This window comes from Meriones unguiculatus, chromosome 3, assembly GCF_030254825.1.
Source record: "Meriones unguiculatus strain TT.TT164.6M chromosome 3, Bangor_MerUng_6.1, whole genome shotgun sequence".
Taxonomy (NCBI): domain Eukaryota; kingdom Metazoa; phylum Chordata; class Mammalia; order Rodentia; family Muridae; genus Meriones; species Meriones unguiculatus.
In genome coordinates this window covers 138,732,839-138,739,974 of record NC_083351.1, presented here as the reverse complement: position 1 = coordinate 138,739,974, position 7,136 = coordinate 138,732,839, and the positions used below count along the sequence as shown (strand labels likewise).

General features: G+C 49.9%; 1 long non-coding RNA gene across 1 annotated transcript; it reads right to left on the bottom strand.

Moving 5' to 3' along the window:
- Positions 1 to 1,010: 1,010 nt before the first annotated feature.
- On the bottom strand, positions 1,011 to 6,908 carry LOC132653153 (uncharacterized). The gene is made up of 5 exons (XR_009590889.1): positions 6,377 to 6,908; positions 5,398 to 5,494; positions 3,388 to 3,532; positions 2,502 to 2,636; positions 1,011 to 2,361 (listed from the first exon to the last, which is right to left on the bottom strand). It is a non-coding gene; the product is annotated as an uncharacterized LOC132653153 (long non-coding RNA).
- Between the last annotated feature and the right edge of the window lie 228 nt (positions 6,909 to 7,136).

Here is a 7,136-nt window from a genome sequence, read left to right as displayed (position 1 = left end):
ATAGAGCAGCGCCAACAAAATCAAATAAAAGCGAGGTTCCCAGGATGAGAATGGAGATTTACAATATTACTGCAGTCACTGCTCTGGAGAAGGGGTGGAGCTTTTAGAACTGGCTTTTAAAGCAGAAAATTATTACAAGAAATAGATTTGCAGCCATAAATCACACAATTTTGACTGTTGAACCCTCTGTGATACAATGTGCATCTGTGTATCTGTGGAGGGGGGAAGGTTCAGAGGTGGAAGAAGTTCAGAAGAGGTTGGGAGGGAGGAAAAAAAATCTAGCAAAATAGGAATTCCTTTACTTTGCACATTGCTGGAAAAACTTAGGGAATTTTGCAGTATCTGCCTAAATTGTGTTTATACTCAATAGATTAATGTCTTAAGAAAGGGAAACATCAAAACCCATTAAATCCCACTTCTTCCAAAAGGCCTCTGTCTATGGAAAAACAAGGTAACAACTTAATTCCCTTAATTACTAGCACATTCACATTTAAGCACAGTTCCAGTATTTTTAAGGATTTGTCATTGTTTGGAGAGTCACAAACATCTCTAGAATGCCATATTAACAGTTAGCCTCTTCCATCGTGTGAATATGGCATGTTTCCCGCTGAAACTTAATCCCCACTTATGGGACCCTAATGGGAGGGACGGAGCATGGATCTACGCCCTCGTGAATGGATTAATCTGTTCAGTTAATGACTTATCTCAGGAAAAGCCAGTTTGGCCATTTCTCCTATACACCCCCATCTCCCATGATGTGCAGCCTTATACCACCTCAAGACTGCCAGCAGGAATGCTTGCTCTGAAGTCCTTGACCTTGGACCAAATCCATAGGTCAAAATAAGCCTCTTTTCTTTCTAACATACGTGCATCATTTTGTTATAAGCAACGGAAATGGACTACAGATGCACACAGAGACCATACTTACTACAAATAAAAGGCAAGGTCCTTTGCATTTCTTCAAAGAGCTTACTCTTTATTTCGAACAGAAAAATGACAAATACCTAAGTGATGCAAAAATTTCATAACAGGAACATGTTCCTACTATAATCTTTGCTGGTGCAAGAGAAAGAAGTGTCTTGAAGAGCATCCACTGCAGGGTGAAATACGGGTAGGAAGATGGTAGATGGGAGACCAATGAGGACCAAGGCAATAGCTCCACACTGGAGAGGGATGTCTTGGCTGGAGGGACCAGTGAGGGAGGATCCTGGATCAGAACAGGCCAACGGAGAAGTTGTGAATGGGAAAGGACCGAGTGAGGTGAGGCTGTGGGCCTCAGAGAAGCTCAGGCTGGGAAACAGCGAGGACTTCTGTTGCTGTTCCTTAATCTCAGCATCAATCTCAGACACCTGCCAGGTGCGGAGGCTGGCTCAGCTGTGGTCATTACTTTTCATCTTTGAAACAGGCGCTCTAACAAAAGCCTCCTGCTGCAGGAAAAATGTGCTTTGCTCCAGAGGGCTTTCAGGTTCTGTGGTGAGGAAGGCGTGGTGGCAGAGCAGCTGGCTGCGGTGGCATTCGTTGTGGTGGGAGTCTATGGCATAGATACCTCATGTGGCAGTGGCCCAGGAAGAAAACTGAACCAGAACTGTGGCCATACTTGACGTATGAAGGTCCACCCCTAGTGACCTCTTCTACAGACTGGGCCCAGCTTTCTTATGGCTCCACAGCCTCCAAAATAAAGCCACAAACCCAGGACTGAGCTTTCAGAGCAGGAACAGGCATTTTACATTCAAACCATAACGGTGACCCGGACCCTGAGGGATCTTCAGCGAAGCGTCCTACCTCTCCGTGACTCCTCTCGGAAAGGGTAGGGATGTGTCTCAGCGGCAGCAAGGCCAGCAGAGGGTGAGGACAAGGGAGGCTGCCAGCCACAACAGCGCCGTGTGCCGCTCCCATTTCAGAAGGGCTGTGTGTGAAGGAAAAAGTCGGTATATTGGCTCCTACTTGTCATAATTGACTCCACGACAAGGAATTATAGGCATCTGAGAGTGGGAAGAACATGCCTAGCCGCTCAGGAATGTGGAGGCAAGGGAGTTATTTGCTTTGGATGGGGTTGGTCCCTTCCGAGGGTGCTATGGTGGTGCATGTTCAGTGAGCTTACTCAGCCCAGACTCATCTTTAGAGCCGGAGCCTACAGAGCAGTGGTCCTCGGAGGGGGCAGCTCAGCAGCCTTGTGTGTTGGGATGGCTTTTGAAGAGTGCAGCATTTCTTACTAATAATGAAGATTCAGCCAGGTGGGGTGGGGCACACCTTTAACCCCAGCACCCGGGGGTTAAAGAGGCAGGTGGATCAATGTGAGCTGGAGTCCAGCCTGGTCGACAGAGTGAGTCCAGGACAGCCAAGGCTGCACACAGAAAAACCCTGTCTCAAAAACAAAAACAAGACAAGACAAAACAAAACAAAACAAAAAACAAAGAATAAAAGAAGAGTCAAAAGTGTGCAAATGAATTCAGCATAGTCTTTTTTTTTTTTTATGAATGGTGAAAAAAATGGATGCTTACAAATGGAACTCTCCCTCCACACACTTGACTTTTCCCATGCTGCACTGCTGTGACATGTGACGGTTGGTATTTACGTGTTTACACACAAGATCAAGGGCTGTTCCCAGTTTGGTTTCTGTAACTCTCCTTCCAGGCCTATTAAAGAAAGAATGCAGGGTAAGCCAGAAGCTGATACCCATGGTGATCTGGGTCTGAGCAGCATTTTTGCGGAGAAAGCACAAGAGTATTTTCCTCATTATTTGTACTAATAAAATACGTAGTCTATTTGAATCAGTAGTAAGAGTGTTTTTGACCAAAGAGTTTCGAGAATATGTTGTCCTTGATTTTTCTTCCAGACCCAGTGTTCTGAGGCTTCGTCAGGATCACATATCTGTACTCCTCGTTTGGCCGGCAGAGCCCAGACCATACACCGGAAGCTGTGGGAGCAGCCAACTGTCCCCGCTCCAAGATACTTAGATGCGATGGGTCACAGCCGTGCTCGCTGCAAACTCAGACAGACAGAACCAGCAGAGACCAAGGCAGGCTCGCAGGGATTCTGTGTCAGTGGCATCTCTGTCAAGTTACGCAAAACGAAAACCCAGACTGAGGATTCTGGTAAAGCTCAGGACACATAATTCTAGGGCTGTCTAAGTTAGGTGTCCAAATATGGACAAACATGGACATTTGCTGGAACTTATGCTGCCTCTTGGCTCGCAGGTACTAAGCTTTGGTTAACTGATGAGAAAAATCTCGTTTCCTTGTGTTTCTGGCTTCCTGTTGCTTCGTTTTCAACATTTGAAAGCGGTTAGTAGTCACTTTGAAGTGGGATCTGCCCTTGTCCACTGCACTCACTCCCAGCTTGAAGGCTCTCATACAGTAAGCGAACATGTGGAAAACAAATATTTACCCTTGTAGCTCCCATCCTTCATTAAAGAAGCCTGTCTTTGCAGCAGGGGCACGGTCACAGCAAACCACAGCTGCTCAGAAGACAGAGAGCAGCTGATGGCGGGAATCTGGGCCCAGTGGATACATCCGCAACACAATTCTTGCACCTGAAACTCAAGGAACGTTTCGAGAAGAGGGAGCAGGAAGTTTATAAGAGCCAGAGGGTCAGGAATTCTGCCAAGAGGCTGTGTCTCCCGAGAGGACGGGAAAGTGACACCCTTGATACTGAGACAGTATTACTGCCTAAAGGGGACCAACAGACGGGCTAATTGCAGGGGGATTGCAGCAGCCTTCAGGAGACAAAGACCTACAGGGACGAGGACCCGCTCTCGAGGGATCTTCCTAAGGGAGAGCCTTCTGCCTGGCTGTCTGATACTGAACGGCCAGCCATGAAAACCGTGTACATACAAACAATACCACACGGAGCCAGGAGGTTGTATTCATGTGTCTGTGACAATAACGACCAAAGAAAGAGGCAGGAAGTTAGGGGGCGTGGGAGGGGCCGGGGAGAGGACATGGAAGGGGCTGAGGGGCAGAAAGGGAAGGGGAGAAATGATGTAGTTACATTTTAGTTTAAAAAAATGATTTTAAAAACCCACGACAATGGTTGGGGGTGTCGCCATGACATTTTTCTTTTGAGAAGCAGTATAACGTAGGGTTTCCTAGTCAGGCCTTCCGCCGCTGCAAGCAAACACCATGGCCAAGAGCAACGTGGGAAGGAGTTTATCCCATCTTAACGGCGCTCAGGCCCCCTCCATCGCCCAGGGAAGTCAGGGCAGGAACTCAAGGCAGGAAGCTGGGGGCAGGAGCTGACAGCCACGGAGGAGCAGGAATGCTGCTTGCCGGCTTGCTCCTTGGGGTTCCCTCAGTCTGTTTTCTGAGACACACAGGCCCACTTGCCCAGGATTGGCACCGCCTACCATGGGCTGGCCTCTCCCACATCAGCTGCTCATTAAGAAAGTGTCCCACAGGCTTTCCTACAGGCCCGAGTGATGGAGACATTTTTCTCAGTTATGGTAACTCCAGCTTGTATCAAGCTGACAAAACTAAACGGGACAAGAGATATGTGTTGAAAGCGTGGAGCCGGGCCTAGATTACCAAGACCCCCAACTCCCACTTTTACAGGCTACGCCCTCCCATGATTGCCAGTGCTCTAGCTCCCTCTCCTCACCTGCAGAGAAGAAAAAAGACAGGGTTCGTTTCCCTCAGCTGTACCAGTGGGTGGACACAGGTCGTGGGGAGTCATTCCAAGGCAGGGCTGGACAACCGTGTTACCACATTAAAATTGCTACAGTGCTGCTCTTCCCTAATCAACCGGTTACCACCGTTTCCCTTTGAGTACAGGCTGACCCCAAGCACGCCACGCTCTCCCTTGCGTTACTAATCTCTACTTGTGTGTGAGTGAGGCCCGCTTTCCAGCGCGCCAGGGCCTACAGAGGGTCAAGCCTCTGCGCGTGGTCTTCCGAGCTACTGTTAAGCAAACCCAAGTCCTAAAGACAGCCAGAGTTTTTACTTGTAAGGTGGCTCAGAATCCTACAGGATTAAAGTTCTGTGGGTCCTGGGTCTCTTCCTGGAGGTGGACCACTCTAGCTTGGGATCTGGCATGGGGGATGGCGGGGGGCCGGGGGAAGCCAGGCCCTGTTCAGTGCTGAGCTGCAGAAGGCAGCCAGGGGTCAGCCTGATGGAAACAGTGCTGCCCGCAGGGTCAGAGGGTCAGAGGGGCAGGAAGCCAGGCCAGGGCCGGGGCCTGGACAATCAGGAACAGGTGGAGGATGGAAGCAACCAACAAGATGGACTGGGGCAAATCTTTCAGGATACAGCCAGGGACTTTCAGCAGGAGGGGGGGGGGGGGCGGGGTAAGCCCTCCAGCTTAGATTTTTTTTTTTTTTTTTACAAGCGACCTTCTAAGATGTGGTGTTCATACCGCTTAATTATCTGAGGGTAAGCATTCCTTCAGGAACTTCTCACGCACCTTTTGAAGTCTGTGATAGAAAAGTCTGTAATTCGAACTCTGACCCCTTTCTGGGTTCGGTACCTCCGGCTGAAGATGCCTTTTGGGATAAAAGTTCCTGAAAATGAAGTTATGCACATAAGTTACGTGAGTTTCAGTGGTCAGCGCCACACAGCCGAGCGACTGCTGCCAGGCCCCAGCTTCACAGAGCTGAAGCCCCCATGGTGACTTCCTGCCTGACAGGAGTCTTTGCTCCATCCTTAGCTCTTCTCTATGGCTTAATCTCACCTACTAACCCACGCTCTGGCCTGTGAACAGTATCACCATGGGCATGTCTGAATCCCACTGTGTGTGAATACTTTTGTGTGTAAGAAATGGACTGATGTCCTGAAACCAGCCTGAGGACAGATATTATTATTGTCCCTATTTGGGGGCGGGGGTGGGGGGGGGAAGCTGACAAAGTTTATGTAACTTGCCCCAGGCCACTGTAAAAGGTCATAGTCTGTGACTTGGGAATTGAGTTCAGGCCTATCTGACTTTTCACCACGCTGCTAAGGCCCTGGTGAGAACCACAGCCACTTCCTGGCTCAGGGTATCGGTGGATGGCTCCTTTTAGGCCAGGTATGATTGCTTCTCGGACAGCACTGTTAAAATTTGGGCACATCTTCAGTCCTGGGACGGAAACAGAAGGTCGGGATGCAGTCGGAGGAAAGAGAGAGGGATGGAATGGGTGCATATGTGGATCATTCCTTGATCCAGAAAGGCCAGTGGGCTCGGCCTCCCGCTCCTCCACACGGATGTGTGGGCAAAAGCGCCTGGCAGCCGGGGCCTCCTGCCAAGCCTGTTTCAGAGCCTGAGCTTGTATCTGGCCACGTTCTTATCAACCTGCCCTGTGGCCTGCAACCCCAGGGACCCCCACAGCCGCACACCCCTCCACCATGCAGCCCGTGGTGTCCTGGACTGTCCCCTCCCTTCCCCCTACTTCCTAGGTCTGACTCACATGACACTGTGGAAGATGCCAGGTCCAAGCAGCCCACAAATTAACTGATGTATTCGATTCTCCGGTCCTTAGTGGCTGCTTCCCTGCCACAGCCTTCATTTTCTTACAGCATGTTACTGGATGTCTTACATTCTACCTCTGAGGACGTCACCAGCATGTGTCCTCTTTGTCAAGAGGCGGACCTTCAAGTTCTCTGGATTCTGTCACCCCGCTCCACCTCCCCGCTGCTTCCTGCCCATCTTCTCCGGCAGGTACCAGCTCAGGGCGGTGGCTGTGTTTTCGAGAACTTTCCAGGTGCCGTGAAGTTATACCTGCTTCTTCCCGGCGCTGCTTTTTCCTCTCAATCACGTATTTCTAGCAGTATGCTTGTTCCTCAAAATTGGCTCTGATGCTCTTGCTTTGATTTATTTACTTGAAGGAGTAAGGTTGCAGCCCTACCACTCAACACTGGCAGCAGAGGGGCCTCCCACCTCTCTGGGCTTTGCGGCTGACTGACTTGTCAGTTCAGAATGGCCATAAAATATGGCTCACGTCCCAGGCCCTCACTCTCCTCACACTGGGCAAGCTCTGCCGGCCATGTGGAGGCTGCAGAAGGCTGCTTCTGTCTGTCTTTCTTCCCCCTTCCCACCCTCTCCAAGACAACAAGAAAAGCATGCCACAGTTCACCAACCCAAAGGAGCCAAGGAAGGAGACAAAGAAACAACTTCACATCCACCCTGATTCTCAGGAAACAAAGACCCGATCGTTTTCTGTGGTTTTG